We start from the raw sequence: 21495 nt of genomic DNA, 5'->3' as shown, positions 1-21495 counted from the left end.
CGATATGGTTTTGTCGGAAGCCAGCATATTTTAGAGTTAATCCTCAAACAAAGTTGGCCGCCTAAGAGAAAGGGACATTAGTAAATTAAGTAAAAAGAAGAATAGAAGAATGAGGTTAGAAGTACCTGAACTAGAGAATGGGCGCAGTACTCCTCCATGCGAGTAAACGAGATTTGCAAGAGTGCAGCTTGATCGCGAGGGAGGCAACTTGCATCATATAGTTCCCAGGAATCTTGGCCCGATCGGGTCTTGAAAATGGAACTCTGGGGGGAAATTTGCCAGTCAGGAATCCACTTGTCTCCTTCCAGGCGAGCTACAGGATGATCAGGACTTCGGAGGTCCAATCTTGCAGTTCTCCAGCACTCGGTAACTCCACGAAGCACATCCATATTTATTTCTTCCTCTAACCTAGTTGCCTCAGATTGGAGTTCTTCCTCACCAGATCGAGATCGTACCACCCGGCTGGGTAGAAGAGGAGATTTACCGCTAGATCTGCGCTTTCTTGAAGTTTCAACAGGGCCTTCTTCATGCAAAGGACGGTCCCGCGATCTCACACTACTTGCAGGAATCATGGATTGGTGTCGACGAGGTTGGCCAAGTGATCGGGTTTCTTCGCTACCAACTTCGATAGTTATATGGCCTTGGGGAATGTTGGCCTCTGGCATCGAAGAAGCAGCCTTGGAGGGCTAGCAAGTTGAGCCGCCTGGGCTGCGGCCGCTGCTCGAGCTTGAGCCGACCTGACGCGCTGAGCGATGCGATCCTGGTTAACCATAGTCACTGCATAAAGAAAACACCCAGTTAAAGTGCTATCATAAAAGACGAGGAAAACAAAAGGAAGTTGTATCACCTAAGGTACCCTCCACCTGGAGGGATGCTGGAGTTAAATGAGCGAGCCAAAGAATCTCCTCTACCAAAATCTTCTTCGGGTCATACCGGTAGGAGGTAAGGCTGCTTATCTGATCCCCTTCTAGGCCCCCTCCTTCCATAACAGGCTTTGGCTTTTCTACCTTCCAATCAAGAGAAAAGGGCCATTCGCGACCTGGAGGGGGTTTGATAAAGATATATTTTTTCTTCCATGGACCTACTTGGAAGTAAGGGGATCGAGAAACATACATTCTTTGCAGGCTGATAGATAGAAAAAACCCGCATCACCAGATCTCGCTGAGGTCGTAAATGAGTATAACGACCAAAAGTTATCGAAGCTAGGTTCAAACCGGTGTAATAACAATGACAAAAAGGATTATACGACGAATAGAGTTGGGAGACAATTACATAGGGCATAAATTTAGGCGACGCAAGATGTGGGCTACGCAAGGAGCTAAGGGTAGGCGTAGTCCTGCCTCAAAGTGATGCAGAGAGAAGGAGCAAAAACCAGGCGGTGGCTGATGCATGCGGTCAAAAGATCTGGGTATGACAATCTCGTAATTATTAGGGATGAAGAACTTATCCTTTATACTTTGAATCTGTAGCCTTACAATACTAACTATCCCCATTGCAACATAGATTGGTAATTCTCATATGTATGAGCTTCATCAGGATCAGACCTTTCTACTTGATTATTCGGACGAGACCTAAGCCTAGGGGGTATTAAGGCTCGGAGGGGGATATCGGAAGGAGTTGATGAAGAGACAGAAGTAGCGTTTGAACCGACATTAGAAGTATTAGGAGAAGACATGGTACCTGGGAGTAAGCCTGGCAACTGGGATGGTGGAGGAGAAGAAAACTCTGGATCGAATACTTCAAAGCAGCGACCTCGAGCGATATATTTGGAGCCAACGGAATGTTTTTGAAATGGACTCATATATATATAGAGAATAGGCGGTTTCAAATTTGGCCGTTGCCCAGTCACGGGGTGACACCTGCCCTTTTGGGGTGCACTGATCGACGCAAGGCGCAATGAACGACACGTGGACCCCAAAAGACCCCGAGATCATCAGTTCGACAGGCAGAAGGGGCTTTTCGACTTCTTCTGTGACGTCACTCAAGAAGTGGGGGAGTAATGATGAGGAAAACTTAGAAAAAAATGGATATACCCCCCTAGGAAGGGCAAAAGTGACTTTATACTTGAAAGGGGTTTGGCCAAATACTTGTACGCGGTTCTAGGGTGAGTAAATATTTAGTGGCGCAATTAATGGGCATAATCATGGATTCTTAGCACATTACGTGTAGTCATGGGGCATAAGTTAAGGAAGTGTGCACTCAGTGGGAAACACAGGTTGAGATCGTGGGGGGGGCACGTGGCGTTCATCGGAGTAGATGCCGCATTCAGTATAAGAAGCAGAAAATCTCTTTCTCAAAGGTAATTCTTTTCTCAAACTCACAAGGAGACATATTTACATTCCTGTATCTGATATTAAAGAATCCTCACTAACTTGAGCGTCGGATTGTCTTCGTCGGGTGATAACCCGACTAGATAACGTTTTCTTTTATCCACAGTATCCCAAGGATCAGGAGCGGAGCGCGGGCAACGACCGTAGAGCGAGACCAACGATTTCGAGCCTGATCAATGCCCTTTATTAATGATAATTATATATATAGATAAAAGGGTAAATTACATTTATCTCTCTTGAGGTTAGAGTTAATTATTAATACCATCCTATTATTTTAAGAATTACAAATATCTTCTTATATTTAACGGTTGTCTAACAATAACCCCATTTCGTTAGTGTTCCTTGATTCCATTCAATTTTAATTCTAATCTGATAAAAATGCGCTTTTAAATTATTAATTATAATTTTATATTTTTTGAGAATTTATAAAATATTTTTATGGACTAATATTAACTATTAACATTGTTATAAGATGGCTAATTGTTGTGTTGATAATCAGTAATGGATGAAATTGTTAGATTTTTGTAGCAAGCTGAAATGAACGGTTCTTGAAAGTAAAATAACAATGTCCTTTGAGTAAATAGTAGTAAAGTAACAAAAAGAATATCCCAAAATGGAGTAATGAAGATTGTCATTGCATCCAACAATTGTTTCAATTTAAGTAACAAAAGAACATCACAAATAAAGCAATTCATTGTCAATCCCAAAAGACAATCAGTGATCACACATTGTCAATCACCAGTTATAAAACATAAAAACATCAACCTCAAAAAACCACCCCCAGGTTCAGAACAATAACTATCACGTTTGGTGGTAAATAAGGCAACCTTCACATCTGACCACCTCTGATCTCCTCACCGTATGAGGAGCCTTACCAGGTTCTTTTCGCTTAATTTTCTTAGGCTTCCCTGGTAATTTTAATAACTGGAGGTAGAAGACTACTTGGAGAAGCTTCGAAGTCTTGAGGCCACAATGAAAGATCGGGTATTAGATGTATTCAATGTCTGTAGGCTTTCATATATTTTGTAGTGGAAAACCTATTGTCTGTGTAACTCTCTATATCCTCCCTCAGTTGTTGGATAATGCTGATCCTCCCTCAGGTTTGGTGCAGAGTCCTCCAGTGGTTGGCTGGTCCACCTCGAATTTGAGGGGTAGCTGGAGGATACCCTCCCAGATTTAGGGAGGTTGTTGGAGTCTGTTGCAATCTTTCGGGCATAAGGCTGAGTCCCCACAGATTTTCAGGAAGGTGGTTGAGGAGCATTCTCTCAGGTGGACTCAAAGTCTATTAGGGTTTATAGTCCTTTTCTCTGGGGGCCATTGGTATTCTTGAGGGCCTGCTGGTCCTCCATTTTCTGCGGGACGTTTACCTAGGCCTCCTTGCGGGCCTGTGAGACCTCTTGGATCAGGGTCTTCTTGGCTTGAGCTGGTTGGACTTCTATTTTCTCGGGGAGGTCTGCTTGGGTTCCTAGGCCTTCTCCCAGACTGGGACCCTTGAGAGCACTACGGGCCTTGTATTTTTTTCTTTTTCTTGGGCTGTTTGGGCTAATTTATTTTTATACACATCACTGTTTATTTTTATTAATAATATGTATATAATTGTTCCCCCTCCCATCCCCTGCCTCCCTGCCTTATGCCCCGCCACCACCTCCTCCCCCGATTTGCCACCTCCTTTGCCTAGATCCTTCATTACCAAGTTCCTCTCCTATCGCCCCCCTCCTTGGCATTGGTGTGTATGGCAGTCCAGCCCTCCTACCTTTTTCTCCCTCTCCCTATATGTGTATAGATTTAGTATATATATATGTATGTGTGTGAGTATATTCTTATATACAATATATAATTTTAAAAATGTATAACATAATATATTTTTTTTCAAAAAAAAATATATTTTTTATATTATTTATTAAGAATATTTTTGATGTACACAAAAATAAGCTGACCTAAAAAGGCTCAAGCGATCCAAAAAGAAGAAACGAGAGGCTCGTAACATCCTAGGAGGCCCAAGAGGACCTAGTAGGTAGCCCTGAAGGGTGTCCCCTAAAAAACAGATTGGCAAAGGGAAAAGACCCAAAATATACCCCAACTCAGACCATGATCAAAGGCCGCCAAAACATTTGGCCCTAAAGGCCCACACACGTGGTAGTCCACTCTCCTACGTGGCATCTCATCAGCTCAGAGGTCACTAGCCATCCTAGAACCACATCAGTTCTAATAAGGAGGACATCCCTGACGGCTAGGACTCTTCGCAGACGAGGGAAGTCCCCCAAAGCCATGGACTCCTTGGCGGCTATGAGTTCTCGCTGATGAAGGGTCTCCTCCAACTTGGAGATAAGCATTCAAAAGCACACTTAATAGAAGATAAAGACAGATCATGTCTTAACCAAACTTTCCTTATCCATTTCTCCTCGAGAAGGAAGAAAAAGTGCAGAACTCCATCGCAAGGGGACACCACCCTATAAATACGGGTTTATTCCTCCATACATGAGACACCTTTCCCACACCTTTCTCACTCTCTGGATACTCCCCTCACATTCCTCACACCTCTTACTCTCTAAACCACCTCTCTCACTCTCTAAATATTTTTTAAGCACTCTACAAGCATATTATCACGTGTTCTTACACTTTTCGTTGATCTTATTCACTATATCTCGATTTTCAGTGATATTTATTTATTTTTTAGCAATATTGAATTTCAAATTTAGTATTAACTTGAGCGTCGGGTTACTAACGCCTTTTTTTGTAATCCCTCTCCAAGATTTGCATTTGCTTTGGCCCAAATTTCGAATAATAGGTCATATCTATTAAAACCGTGCGTTTTTTGAATGCATTCATTTTTATATCAAATAATATTAATTTTAGATCTTGTCAATAAAATCTGAACCATTCATTATATAATAATTAAATCTAATTGTTCTCAAAAAGGGGTAGAAACATAATTTTACAATTAAAAAAATAAAAAAATATAAAAAATGATGCAAGTTATGCACTCTGGCGTGGAGGGGGTAATTTGTTCTATTTTAAAAAATATAAGAGATTTTATGCTATTTTTCTTTTACAGTAATTTTTTTTAATATATCATACATCATTGGAAGTAAATTATACTTTACTCTATATTTTGAAGTTTTATAGAAAACATATAGAAAGTTTGACCCATTAATTTTTTTTCTTTTTATATATGTAGATCAAGGGATGGATACATGTTGAAAGAGTTTGGATCAATAGCAATTCAAACATAGTATTTTAAATGTTGTAGGATGATGAAGTTTTAAATGATTATAACTTTTGATTTGTGAAAGTTATGTAATGATCCCTAATATATTCAATTGTTTTTTCGAAGAGAATCTAAAAGAGATCTTCATTCATTGTAAAAGTTTATCATTTTTGTTGGAAATAAACTTTAAAATTTTTTACATTGTGAAATTATTTCCAACACTTTATTTGATTTTAATGTGCCAGTTTAATTTGATATTTATTTGAGGTTTATGGCTCCATTATTATGATGATTTAATTGTGAATTTATAAGGTTTAATAAATATTTGACCGTTACATTTGATATGTTTATGTGACTTATTTATAGTTGAATTTATTATAATATTATGAATTTTAATTAGGCCACTTAATATTTTATAACGGTCAAATTCTTACAACTATTTAAAGGGCCATTAACCTTTTCATTTGGCACATTGAGAGAGATGTTTTGTATAGCTTATGATTTGAGAAATGTTTATACTCCCACAAGTATTTGTAGAGTTTTGCAACGTGACTGTGGACTGGTTCCTAGTCTCCTCGTGGTCGTGCACATGAGATGAGACACTGCTGAGAGGTTCCTAGTCTCCTCGTGGTCGTGCACAGATGAGACACTGCTGAGAGCTAATGTGGTTTTATCCTGGAGTCATGATCAACCGGTAAAACCTGCACATAGGGAGGTAATCATAGCTTTAGGTCAGCGAAAAGTGTCGTGACTTTCCATCGGTGCAGCTTTTCTAATTTCTAAATTTATTTCATTCATTTTCATACTATATGTAATTGGCTTAATATATATAATAATATTTTATACTTTAATGTTATTTTGAGATATGATTATAAACACAAATCACATCATTTTCCACAACAATTTTGACCACTATACATGTATTTATTTATTTATTTAGATGATCGACATGTACATTAAATCGATTTCTCGAGAAAAATCTAACACTTTCTCATAAAAAGACCTTTCATTCATTGTGAAATTCCATTATTTTAACCACTATGTATGTATTTTTTTTTTTAGAAATTTTCATTTTCAATGAACTTTGTTTAATTTTAATGTTTTCTATAGTTTTCATTTGAAGCTAATATTTTTACCAGATTATTACTAATATGCTACGGTCTTTTTGGGTCGAACTTCATAATTTTCTGAATCATACTTAGCTCATTTTAGGCCCTCATCACCTAAGTTAGGACTCTTTTTCTGACCTGTAAATTTCGTTGTGCGAATTCATCAAAAATAAAATGTTGAGTCTTATGAGAGTTGGAGACGAGTTCTTCAATTATATCACAATATTTATAGTCTTCGGTCCATCAATTTTTTTTAATATTTTTAATCTTCTCAATAATCATTTAAAAAAATTTATCATTCTAACTCGATAATTTTTTTTATGTCAAATAATAACAAAATAAATTAATATCACAAAAGTTACTTAAAAAAAATTAGGGATAATTACACTTCCCTCCCTTGCAGTTTGGTGTAATTATACTTAGACCCCATGTGGTTTGGAAAATTACATCTTACATCCTCGAGGTTTGCTTCCATCTAACAAATAAGTCTCTCCATTAGTTAAAATTCATTGAAATTTCTGATATTAAGAAAAGAATCCATAAAAGAATCTATATTTACCCTCAATTGACATGTTACTGACTTATTACATGTCCAATAAATCTTTTTATACCAAATTATCCTCATACGTCTTCATGCATTAATGCATGCGAGGAGGTGTATCTTTACCATTATAAGGGTAGTTTAGTTTGAAAAAAATTATTTGACCTGCAATAAGTCAGTAATAAGTCAATCGAGGGTAAATATAAGTTTTTATTCAATTTTTTTATTAATATCAGTAAATTCAATGAATTTTGACTAACGAATGTTTGTTAGACGGAAACAAACCTCACGGATGCTAGATATAACTTTACAAACCACAAAAAATCTATATCAAATTTTAAGGGTGAGGAGTATAATTATCCCAAAAAATTTTATAAACATTTTAATTTTCATTTATTTCAATAGAGGCGCCCCACTCTCACTTTCCCACCTGCCCTCTCTAGTGCTCTGTTTGACTTAGGCATAAGCTATAATAAACACAAAGTTATTGAGATTTTTATACTAAAATTATATTTTGTATAATGTGGCAAGCTAGCACTCAAAATAAATCAAATAAATTGATATTTGATTGATAAAAATCTGTTTGAATTTGATTTGTTCGACTCGACAAACTAAATCTGAACAAAAATTTCGTTCGATAAGCTTTGAAGCTCGATTTGAGCTCGACTCGATTAGCGTAAAAATAATTGAATATACTTATAAATATCAAATTACTTGAGTGCGGTTCATATTTGTTCCAATTAAAGTACATCCGAGCTTGATCAGATAATAATCAAACCAAATTCAAATGCAACTTTTCACGTGCGATGATTATCCAAAGATACTTGAAAAATGATGTGTTCGATTTGATTCGAATATTGTGAGCGAAAATGGCCGAGGTCCTTTCTCCTCAGCAAAATGAATCCCAGTTTTAGGGAAAAGTTTTTATTTTTGATTTTATAGAAATAAAAAAAGATGGTAGTTTTAAAATTATTTAACTTATTCCAAAACACTTCATTTTCTTGATTTTTTGACGAAATCTTTGAGTTTCTTAGAAAACTTTTTTATTTTTTCTAATTTTCCGGCTAATAATTGATCTCATACATTCAACTACAAATATATAAATTATTGATGTCGCACATAAAATTTTATTTAACATAACCGATCTTATAATAAGTAATATTTTTAGTTATATGGATATATATATATATATATTCAATATAATGAAGATATTTTATAACACAAAGTTAGAAAAATAAACACCATATTATGATTTAGTTTCGATAACAAGTGCATCAAATAATAACTCCAAATATACAAATACAGTTTTATAAAAATAAATTGTTTTTTTTAACATAAATGATACAGAATTTAAATAGATATGTTATATTTTTAAATTTTATTTTTATGATTATTATATATTTCTTTAATAATATCTATTAACTTGAAGTAATATGCGTTAGAGATGAAACTTTAATATATGGATATACTTATAATGTGCAAACTTCTTATTTTCATTTTAACTATTGGGAAAAAAATTAAAACATAATCACTAATAACTTCAGAATCCTTAACACTGATACAGAAATGGAATCCCTCAATCCACAAATTTCAATTGTGTTGCGTCTCATAAAATTTATGACCATGTTCTTCAGATTTTACATGGTATTAGAGCCCTCATTTTGATGGTCTTTTTGCATACTGTCGTGATTGATATGTTCTTCTTTCTCTGAAATATTTCCAATGGTGAGTCCTTGGAATGCAATGCCAGATGCTACTGGCACTGGTGTAGGTTATAGCAATGATGCTGCCAGATGCTGCTGGCACTGGTGTAGGTTATAGCAATGATGCTGCCAGATGCTACTGGCACTGGTGTAGGTTATAGCAATGATGCTGCGAACAACAGGATTCAGGTACTTGATCATACAAGGATGGTGATGATTTCAGCACTTTTAAACAACAACAACTGGTTGTCTTGGAGTAGGTCAGTGCGGATCGCTCTGGAAGGGTGAGATAAACTCAGATTTATTAATAGATTGTGTGCAAAACCGAGTGAAGGTTCTTCGCAACTTAGGCAATGGCGAATCACTGATTCCATGGTGAGAACCTGGATACTAAACACCATCTCTAAGGATATTGTTAACGAGTATTTGTATGCTGCTTCTGTGCGCTCTCTATGAGTGTGATGGATCACTGCTCTATAAAATTCAACGCGAAATTAGTTCTATCAGCTATGGGGTGAATTGGTGTGCTTGATGCCACCAGCTATGTGCACATGCAGGAAATGAACTTGTGGTTGCAATAAAGCAAGATTAGATCAGCTAGAAGCAAGCCCATTGATCCAATTTCTCATAGCTTTAAACGAATCATATGATAATATTCGCAACTAAATATTGGTTTTGGATCATCTCCCTCATGTGAACAAAGCCTACTCAGTGGTGCTAGGAGTTGAAAGGCAAAGACAAGTGAACCTGGGATTTGCAGATGCTGGAAACTCTGCAATGTTGGGCAGAGGTTATGAATAAAGACGAAATTCTGGACCAAAGAACTATATGAGACGAAACGGTCCTGTTGACAAAAGGAAATTATTCTGTGAACACTGTAACAAGCCTGGACACTGCAAGAAGACATAAGTTAAGATCCATGGCGTACTTGATTTGTACAAGGATCTTAGTGAACAACCAAGGAAGAATGGAATTGGAGGCAGGGCATATGTAGCTAGTGATTCTGAACACCAAATAATTGTGGATAAAACAAATATAACAGTGGGAAATAAAAATTGTGCAGAAGAAGATGCCTTTGGACCCAGTGAAGGTTCATTTTGCACAAGTTGATGAAATGGCAAGTATAGCCTTGAAATCACCTTCGAATTTTTTCTATTTTGGATCCTGGGTTGTAGATATTGGAGCTACGAGTCACATGTGTGGTGATAAGCAAATGTTTCAATCCTTAAACTGATTTAAATCATCCCATAAAAATTCACCTAACTGATGGAAGCACTATACAGGCTTACATAGTTCGGTGATATTCAGCTTTCGTCCACCTTAACTCTTAGAAATGTACTTCTTGTTCCCAGTTTCAAACACAATCTGATCGCAGTGTCACAATTGTGCAATTCTCAATCTATCAGCTTCTTGTTTCTCACCTCTTTGTGCATCTTGTAGGACCTGAAGACTAGGAACATCTTGGCCATAGGAAAACTCTATTTTATGAGCAATAAATTCTTTGGTTGCAGTTCTATACCTTAATATCTCAATAAGGAACTAGCTTATCTCTCTATAATCTAGACATGTATGCATTATGGCACAAAAAATTGGGACATTTTAGCCCATTTGTACTTAATCATATTTCTGTACTGAATATTCTTGAGAACATTAAAGATCATGTATTCTCTATATGCCCTCTACCTAAGCAGTCAAGAGGGGCATTTTCTTTAGGTGAATAACACTCTTGTCATCCTTTTTGATTTGATTCACTTTGATATATGGGGTCCCTTCGAATTACCCTCCTTATCAGAATGTCATTACATATTGACCATAGCGGATGATTATTCCAAAACTGCATGGACATTTCTCATGAAAAACAAATTCCAAACACTCAAAGTTCGGTCATCTTTCTTTGTCAAGCACTTACTCAGTTTGATACCAATATCAAAGCCATAAAGACTGACAATAGCAAAGAAAACATAGGCATTTGCTACAAGTTGTTAGGGCTCTTATGTTTGAGTCAAGTTTACCTAGAACTTTTTGGGCTGATTTAATTCTTACAGCAACACATATCATCAACAGACTACCCTCACCTACACTTAAATGAAAATCTCCCTTTGAGCTACTCTTTGATTCAATTCCTTCATTTGACAATCTCAGAACTTTTCATTGCCTTCGTTTTGCTTCCAATGTCAGTCCTCACAAATCTAAAAATATGATCAGAGAGCCTTTGAGTGTGTTTTTATTGGCTATGTTCCAGGTTAAAAGGGTTATAAGCTTTGAAAACTGGCTGTTGCATCTTTTTGGGTAAAGCTTTGATTTCCTGGAAAACGTAAAAGCAGACTGCAGTTGCGAGGTCTATTCCAGAGGCTGAATACAGGAGCTTAGGTACTATTCTTTTGTGAGCTTCAATGGATCTCTTATTTGCTGCAAGACCTACGTATCCCCATTCCTACTCCTATCCCAATATACTATGATAATCAAGCTGCTATCAACATTATGGCTAATCCAATTTTCCATGAGCACACTAAGCACCTCAAAATCGATCGTCATTTAGTCCGGGATAAGTACAAGGCTAGTTTCATTCTTCCTGCTCCTATGTTTGTTGCTTTCATGTCCAAGATGGGCTTGATCTGGTTTCCCCACGTCCATCTTGAGGGGGGAATGTAGAGAACTACAGCATCAAAACATCATCATTCAAATAAACCCAGCAAGAACATAGACCTTGTGCTTCTCTTTCCATACGCGTGTACAAAGTTGCATTTTGTTTTCTTTGTTGCCTATTGTCCAGTTGGCAGCTGACTCACGTTAGAGGTGGTCAGACATTAGTTAGTTAATTTTTCCTTCCCTGCTCCCACGTGTACTCTGTTATTTTTAAAGCTACTGAGCTACCATACCTCAAAACTGATACATAAATGGAATCCCTCATTCCACAAATTTCAATTGTGCTGTGTCTCATAAAATTCATGACCATGTTCTTCAAGTTTTACAACGTCAACTAAATCAATATGAAAACTTAATATTTTTTTACCACGATTAATGAATATTTGTCACAATCTTTAATTATGGTCAAAATAATTATCATAATTTTAGTTCCACTTATAAAAACAACGACTAATAGCAACCCGCATAGTTAATTTATATTCCTCAATGTTTTTCTTTGACTATAATTATTAATTATAGCAGAAAAATTATGTTTATTGAAGTGTGTGGAAATAGTGGGGTTTCAAATAACTTTAGGAAAGCTATGACCTAACTCATATATAAATGTGTGTAAGGAACTAATAAAAAACCACATAGTTAAGGGCACTTGGTTATTCTTGATTCTTCAAGTTTGGTCATTTTTTCCACTTAAAGCGCATCTTGTTTGTGCGCCTTTACAGATAAAAATACCAAAACACAATGCATAAAGAAGATTTGTCTATAAAGGGAATCCAAAGCTATAATTTTCTTGCCCTTTGGTATTTATTGCATTTTTTTCTCCATAAAGCAAATGCCTACACAAACAAGAATTGATTCTCCAACACCAAACTTCACCAACAAGACTAGCTTGTGTTTTCCTTCATTTTGAATTTTTTTTTTCATAATTTTAATTAGTAAAATAAAATTGACATGAAAATCAAAAAATTATCTCCATGACTCGCATGATCGAGCTGATTGTACCCCTAAAAATGACTGACGTTATTTTTTTGATGAGTGGTTGAGAACATAATAGAGAACATAAAATACGAACAACATAAACAACAATTAATTTTAAATTATATATGTTATATGACGTTTTTCTTCCAAAATTCAATAAATGAATATGGAAGGCACCCTGAATTTCGAAAGTTGAAATGATGAAATTTTGTGTAGAAATCCTTTATTATTTTAATGTTATTTAAAAACAAATATATGTACATTTTGCCCAAATAAATTCAAAATTTAAGACCCTTTTGAGCCTTAATAAGATAATCTAAATTTTAAATAAATATAAAATTTAGGGTAAATTATATTGACACCCCTGAGCTCATGCCAAAATACGACAATATCCACGGTCTTTTATAAAATTACAAACACATTTTTGAAATTATAGTTATAATTACGACTTCACTCTCTATTTAAAGACAAAACTTACATAAACACCGTTTGAAAATTGTTACACTAACATTTCTCAAAGATCATACAACCTCTTCATTTTTGAGGCATTCCATGTGAATTAATTCTCTTTTTCAGCCCTTTTTCTCTTTTTGGCTTTATGCTTGGTTTTCCACTTCTCATAAAAATCGTGCTTTATTTATCCACAGTCCCATTCGCACGCTTATAGCTTTTGAAGCCAATTCCCTATTGTGCATTCCTTTCTCTACCCCACGATTTCCAATTCCAGATCACGTTTTCACAAAAGTGAACAAAAACTAAAAATAAAAAGCAAACATTTTTCGAGAAGAAAAGAACTTAAAAGCGGGAAAATTGGACGTATTATAAATAGGAACAAAATGCGACTTTCTTTAAAAGTAATGTAAAGATGGGAAAAACTAACAAAGCAAAAGACGCCTCTTTTGTTAAGGTAAGGCACGACTTTATTGGGGTTGACGATTTTTGTGTCACTCAAAAATCTTTTTTAGTTAAAAAAAAAAAGGGCTTTGGGAGAATAATAATAACAATAATAATAATAATAATAATAATAATAATAGAAAAGTGAAATAAAGGTTTAATGGGAAAAAGAAGCACTTGGGACTATTGTTGGTGAAAAAGAAAATAATTTTATTTTTCATCGTCACGTGAAGAAATATATTTTTTGAAGTCTTTTTGTTTAGACCTTATTTTCTACATTATAAATGATTGCGGTATAAAAATTATGATAAACTAATTTTTTTAAGATAAATTACATTGACAGTCCTTGAGATTAAATCAAAATACACAAACACCTTCTACTTTTTAAAATTGCAGCTACACTCCTTGACAGGTGTTAGTGTTGTAAAATTATAACTACACCCCATGACAGGTGTTAGTGTAATATTTTCAGGGGTGTTTGTGTAAGCTTTGTTTCTAAAGAGGGAGTTTAGTTTTAATTACAATTATAACCTTAAGTTGTGCATTTATAATTTTGCAAAAGACAATGAGTCTTTGTGTATTTTGGCGTAATTTGAGAAAGGTCAACGTAATTTACCCTATTTTCTAACATAATGAAACAAAATTAACAAAAAAAAACTTAAGTATTTACCACAGTTAATCAATATTTACCATATTTTTAACTATGATCAAAATATTTGTCATGATTTTTAATTATGAATATTTTGGCCTCATCTAGAAAATAATCGATAACATTCGTTGCACATCTTTAGTTAATTCGCATTATTACGATTTTTCACTTTAGCCCATCTTCTCTAGCCATAACAAATGATTAAGTTATATTTTTTCTAAGGCTAAAATGAAAGGAAAGCAAGTGGATTAGCCTAGGAACGCGCTAGCAGAAGCGAGAGATGAAAAATAATAATTTAAAATTTAAATGAAAATCGTACCAAGGTGTGTACCCTTGGTGGTCCCGACGTTCGATGTAATATAAAAATTAGATAACAATAAAGATATAATATGGTTGAAAATAAGAGGGAGAAGCATAAATTTAAACTCAAAATTTACCTCTTAAAATTTTGAGCTTTCAATAGGTCAATTTCGTCGAATTCGTCCACTCAAGATTTCAACATAGGAATCCTACAAAGTATCCACATCAACACCAAAATAAACGAAGCTTTGATCCCTTTGCTAGAAGGAATCGAAACCAAAACTCTCACCTAGTGAGAAGGGGAGGGGTGGTCAAAACTAGGAGGAGAGGGAGAGAATTTTATGTGTTGTGTTGTGTAATGAATTATTTCCTAAATAATTATACAGAATACTTATTTATATACCTTAAATAGATAAACAAGAATGTGTCTAGATACATTTTGTTATTTATAAGGCAATTCTTCAATCCATTCCAAATAGAGAAGAGATCTAATTATAACCAAAATAACACTTTCAAAAAATGCAATTCTTTGGTCAACTTTCTCTCCATCAATTTTGCTAGTGGGCTTCAACGAATAGGTCGATTTTATTTAAGATAAATTCAAGGCCCAATGAATTTTAATTAAATTAAATTTAATAAAATCAATTTAATTGAGCCCACTATCCTACAAAAAAAGACGAGATTTGTAACGGCTTTTTCGGTACGGCCACAGGCTGTTCCAATAAACACGGCCCTTATAACAACTTTGTAACGGAATGGACTTACTAACGTCATTGAGAGGGTAATGAAATGGATTTTTTTGTAACGGCCAGAAACGGTTACAAACACTATTACAAATTTTGTGTGTGCCAAAAGTCGTTATAATTTGTAGGCCGTTACTATTTTGCTATGATTATTATAACAGTTATATATTTTTGTAATGAATATTTGGTCAAGTAATCAGTCGTTACAATGGTAGTGACAAAAATTATTGCAAAGTGTGACGTAAGACGATGTAACAGGAACCGTCACATTTGGAACGATTTTTTTTTTTTATAAAAGCCGTTCCAAACTAACGGCTAGTTTTCAATGGCTATTTTGGATGTTCCAAAGTCCATTACAAAAGCCATTACAAAAAAACTTATATATATATATATATATGCATTTCATTTTATTTTATTTATTGTAAAAATTCTTAGTAACCACAAACACTCTCAACACTCTGATTTTCGTGCATATACATTTGATTATAGTTTGTAGATTATTACTCGAATTTTGGACCATCAACTAGTGCTGATCATCACTTAAGTTGGTTGACTAGGTAACAGACTAATTTAATACTTTATTGTATTTAATTAAATTAATTATAGTTTACTTATTTTAGTTTTATAATTTATTGTTAATCCTATATCATGTTAATTATATGTATTCTCCTAAATGGTGTACGTAGTACTGTAATATTTTTAAATATGTAGGTCATCAAATTAGAACATTAATTAGATATATATATATATATATATATTTATGTGTGAATATAGTGATATATATATAATAAAAACCTACCAAGGAGGGCAGGTTTGACCGGAGTATGAGGATGGGCTTAAGAGTTTCATAGAATGGGCAAAGGGTCAGCGTGGACATATGAATGGAGATAAAATTAGGTGTCCTTGCTAGAAATGCAAAAACACAAAGTTCAGAACACCCAATGATGTCAGTTATCACTTGCGTATGCGAGGATTTATACCAAAATATTATAATTGAACTTCTAATGATAGGATGTAGGACTTTGACGTTGTGATTGTCCCTCCAATACCTGAGAAGCAAACCCCAGCTGCCCATGTGGAGGGTAATTATTCACATTGGGTAATGAACAACATATGGATTGGGCGCAGTGGATGGTTTTTTTATGTAGCCGGGCTGAGTTATTTTTCTTCTTTTGATGATGTTGTGCCTGATGATGGTACGAGGTCCTGCTCTGTTGATGCCGATCATTCTTCATATTGTTATGGCGGTGGCCCCTATGATAAGTCAGGGTTGACAGACCATTTTTACAATGGAATGCATGTTGCCAATCAGCCATTGTGGAATTGTTTGCACCCAATCTCAATTGGCAAATATTGCTGAGTTGGTGGTATCAAGGTGGACGATCATATTTTTTAGTGATCATATAATCGAACATCCCAATGAGCTAATAAAGTATTGCCCCCCAATTCACACCCTGCCGAGAGATTACTATAGCATGATGAAGTTGGTAAAGGATTTGGGTTTACTCATTGAGAAGATCGATACGTGTAAGAATGACTGCATGTTGTACTGGAAGGAAGATGTCGATTTGGAGTACTACAGGTTTTGTGGGGATGCTAGGTATAAATCGACCCGAGGGCGAGACCCACGCTACAAGAAGTCCCCGTATGTCGTTCTTAGGTACCTGCTACTTACTCCCAGTCTGCAGAGGTTGTATTTTTCGTGGGCAACTGCCAAGCACATGAGGTGGCACGCCACACATCAGACGGAGGGAAGGTCAATGTGTCATCCATCCGATGCCGAGGCTTGGAAGTATTTTGACCAGTTGTATCTCGATTTTGCAGAAGAGTCGCGTAATATTTGGTTGGGCCTTTGCTCAGACGATTTTGCAGAAGAGTCGCGTAATATTTGGTTGGGCCTTTGCTCAGACGATTTTGTGCTTTACCGTTAGTACGATCGTACTAAATCATGTTAGCCCATTATCATTACACCGTACAATCTCCCTTTAGTATATGCATGAGTTCTGAGTACATGTTCCTGAAGATGGTGATCCTCTAGCCCTTCTAATCGGAAGCGTCTGATCGATGTGTACTTGACATCGTTGATCGAAGAGCTATTGCAGTTATGGCATGTGGGTGTTCGAACATACGAGAATGCCACAGACAACGCATTCATAATTTGGGCGGCGTTGATGTGGACTATGAACGACCTACCCGCATTTGGGATGGCTTCTGGGTGTAGTACGTCGGTGTTATGGGTTGCCCAGTTTGTATGGATGACACATGGGCATTCCATCTGCAGCACGATAGGAAGGCGTGCTAGTTTGACTGCCACAAATAGTTTCTCCCTAAGCATCATCCCTATCAAAGGAACAAGAAAACATTCACAAAGAATCGTATCTAATATAAGGTTGCACGTCTGAGGCTGAAAGGAGACCAGATCATGGATTGGGTTGCAAACATTAGTCCGCCGTTGAAATGCCGTTGACTCTCCCTTCTGGCTATGGTAGCGACCACAAGTGAACGAAGATCAACATCTTCTGGGATTTTCCACACTGGGCTACGCATCTGATCTGACACAACTTTGATATCATGCACATTAAGAAAAATGTGTTTGACAATATATTCAACACGGTTATGGACATCAAGGGAAAGATGAAGGATAAATTGATTGCACGTAGGGATTTGAAAATCATCTGTAATCACCTGGAACTTGAGTTGGACGAAAATGTTATGCCTAAAGCAGTCTATATCCTAACGAAGGAGCAGAAGAGGAGGATATTTGAATGGATTTGTGGTCTTAAGTTTCCTGATAGCTATGCGTCTAACCTTGCCTACTGCGTTGACATGATGGAATTGCGGATGCACCGCACGAAGAGACATGACTTTCACGTATTCATGCATAAATTGATCCGGATCGCCTTTCGTGAGATGTTTCTCGAGCATGTATAGAGTGCCTTAACAGAGGTTAGTGTTTTATTCTAAAGTATATGCTCGACCACGCTTGATGTCGCCAAGCTACATGAGTTAGAAAACAATATTTCCATCATACGTGCAACCTTGAGAAGATATTTTCTCCAACTTTTTTCGACTCGATGGAACACCTCATTGTGCACCCGCCGCATGAAGCTCACATAGGGGGGCTAGTGCAATACAGGTGGATATACCCATTTGAAAGGTTCCTACATGAGTTGAAGAAAGAGGTAAAAAATAAAGCACATATCGTGACATCAATTATCAAGGCATGCATTGTCGAGAAAATTGATTTGTTTTGTTGACCGTACTATGAGCCAGACGTGACTTCCAAATAAAGCATGTCTAGTAGGAATGATGAGCGCACGAGCAGCGATGCTAGAATCCAAGTGTCTATTTTCAACTATCCTAATAGGGCTAGTGGTGCCTCGAAGAAGAGATGACTTAGTGGACCAGAACGGTATATCATCCAGACGTACATTTTGACCAACTGTGAAGTAGTCACGCCATATTATGAGTAGATGTTCTTTTCAATATACGCTTGATGCTAATTTGTGTATTCATGTATACATATCATTTATCTAATTAATATTTCTACAGTTCATACCTGAACGAACTGTGCCAGCACCACCATTTGGCCGACCCAATTATTGATCGACTTGTATGGACTTGGATTAGTTCAAACGACTTGTAAGTTAATATATTTTTTTTTGAATTTTTAGAAGTACATTGTGTCCAAGTTCAAAATATCTGATTAATATATGAAAGTGCAAGTACATTTCGAGTTGAACTATATGGACAACAAGCTCCTCAAGTATCATTATTGGGGTCCAAGTGCAAAGGTGACGTTGGTGCCTTGCTACTTTATGAAAGGGTACAACCTCAAGACAGAACGTCACAACCAAAGCAAGCCAACAATGAATTGTGGGGTGTGTCAAAAGATCATTATATCAGACGAGGACAATGACTTCGGAATCATCAAAGAAATAATTCAATTGACATATCCACTTATCTCGAATTCGCACATCGTTCTGTTCAAGTGTCGTTGGGTCGATCCAGTAAGAGACATGAATGTACACCTATGCTATCACCTTGTTGATGTAACTTCAAAAGGTGTACCAAAAGGATGAGCCATTCATACTTGCACAACAAGCAATACAAATGTACTACATTGAATACCCAAGTATGAAGACGGACAAAGCGAATTGGATGGCTGTCTGCAAAATAAAGGCTTAAAGAGTTGTTGATGAGTCCAAATGGTCTGAGATCACATATTAGTAAGAGGAAATCGTACCAGTCCCTCAAGTTGCTCGGACAATCAATCATACGGTCTATGTGATCCCATTGGTTTACAAATTGTGTTCAATCTTTCGATTGCACACCAGCAGAGTGCAGGTACTTCACGGACTTAAACTGGTCAAACTGACAATGAAGATGAAGAGGATGATGAAGACAACTTCGAGGACTACGAGACTGACGATGATGAATACGAGACTACATAATGTATATTTTTTTAATTAAATATTTTTCTGTTGCAATGTTGTAAAATAAAAAAAATTATAAATATTTTTTACTTTTTTTAATTTATTATTTAGAAGGGCCAATTTATTTAAAAACCGTTACAAAGGCCATTACAAAATAAGGCTATCAACTTTTGTCAACAGGCGAGAAATGAAATTTTGTAACGGCCAAATTTCAAAAAGTTGTTACAAACTAAAATTTTTAAAATCAAAATAAAAAATAGGTGGGAATTTTAATTTTGATTGGCCGCTACGCAGACCATTACAAATGCTTTTACAATGGTAAATTATACAAGTTGTTACAAAAATAGTTACAAAAATTGAGTCATCTTATAAATTCATATCATAAAATACGATATCTTTACATCCAGGCATCCGATATATACCAAATTTAAATATATACAAGTATGTGCCCATTAAATCATATCGACGGCATGATTTTAAATTACATGGCCTGATTTAGAAATACACCATCTTGAATGTGTACTATTACATTTCAGGAACGATATGTTGAAATTTGTATACCTAATAAGGCTACAACTTGGCCGATTTGATTTTTTGGTAAATGTGATCATATCTGATGGTTTGATCAAAATTTTGACTACCGGATTAACACATGCAGTTCAATACTGTAAGATGACAGTTACATCAATGTAATACTAACATTTATGAATATATAAATTTAGTGCATATTGCGTACATGTATCAATATCAAATAAAATTTTTTGTTTTTTTAATGTATTTCAATTATATTGTTCCACTACAATGATAAGTTTCCACAGCATTAAATCTTTTTTTAAAGATAATTTCAATATAATTAATAATTTGAAATTATTTTTGTAACGGATTTTTGTAATAGAAATAATCAAAATGACGTCGTTTCCATATACTGTAACGACTTTTTTAATAGCTATTATACACTGTACAATTTGTAACGGCTTTTCAAATATTATAACTCTTTTTGACACGACTTTTGGAATTGTCATCGCCGTTTCAAAATTATATATATATATATAACACTTGCAATTTCTTTTTCTTCCTTTCTCTTCCCTCTTCCTCTCGTTCCACCTTTTCCCCTTCCCCGCACCTGCCCTACCACTACCGCCACCACCGGCCCACCCCCCGGCCCATCCCGCCGCCCCCCCCCCTCCCCCTGCCTGCCACCAGTCCACCACTGTCCTCGATCACCGCCTGCCAAAGTTTTTTTTTTTTATTTTTTGTTTTGAATTTTCTGTTTTTGTCTGTAATTTATAAAATTTTTAGGTGTAATCCTTTTGTTTTTGTGTGAAATCTTCTAAAATTTTTGTAAAATTAATTTCTGAAACATGTGTTATTTGTTTTAATTTATGAAAATGTTGTTGTAATATTTTTGTTTTATGTGTAATATTTTTCATTTCTAAATATATTGTGATTTTTGAATAATTGTAATTTTGAAAAAATTTCAGATTTTTCCATAATTTCTGAATTTATTTATTTTCTGTAATTTTTGCAATTTTCTCTAATTTTTTCAAATTTATATGTAATTTTATTAAATATGTATGTATTTATCTGAATTTAAAAAATATTGAAAATATAGCATAATAATAGGTTTATAAAAGAAGACCTTAATAGGACTACAATGCGATTCTTTTAAGAAAATTATGCATTTAAATAATAATTATTGTACTTCAATTATTTAAATATATATTATAGTTAATTAAGAATAATTTTAAATAATTATAATAATTATTGTATTTAAATTAGTTTATAAATAATAATTATTACAATTACTTAATATTCATATTCATGTAATCTAAATTTAAAAAATAACATTTAGTATATCAGTCTTTGTAATATACTTTTTTTTATATTTTGATACTTAATATAAATATAGAAAAATTTATATTTTTAGAAGAAAAAAAATAAAGAAAATTAAACAGTCAATT

The sequence above is a fragment of the Sesamum indicum genome, linkage group LG11 (genome assembly GCF_000512975.1).
Source record: "Sesamum indicum cultivar Zhongzhi No. 13 linkage group LG11, S_indicum_v1.0, whole genome shotgun sequence".
NCBI classification, from domain to species: Eukaryota; Viridiplantae; Streptophyta; class Magnoliopsida; order Lamiales; family Pedaliaceae; genus Sesamum; species Sesamum indicum.
The sequence above is the reverse complement of the archived record's forward strand: the minus strand, read 5'-3'. Positions refer to the sequence as shown.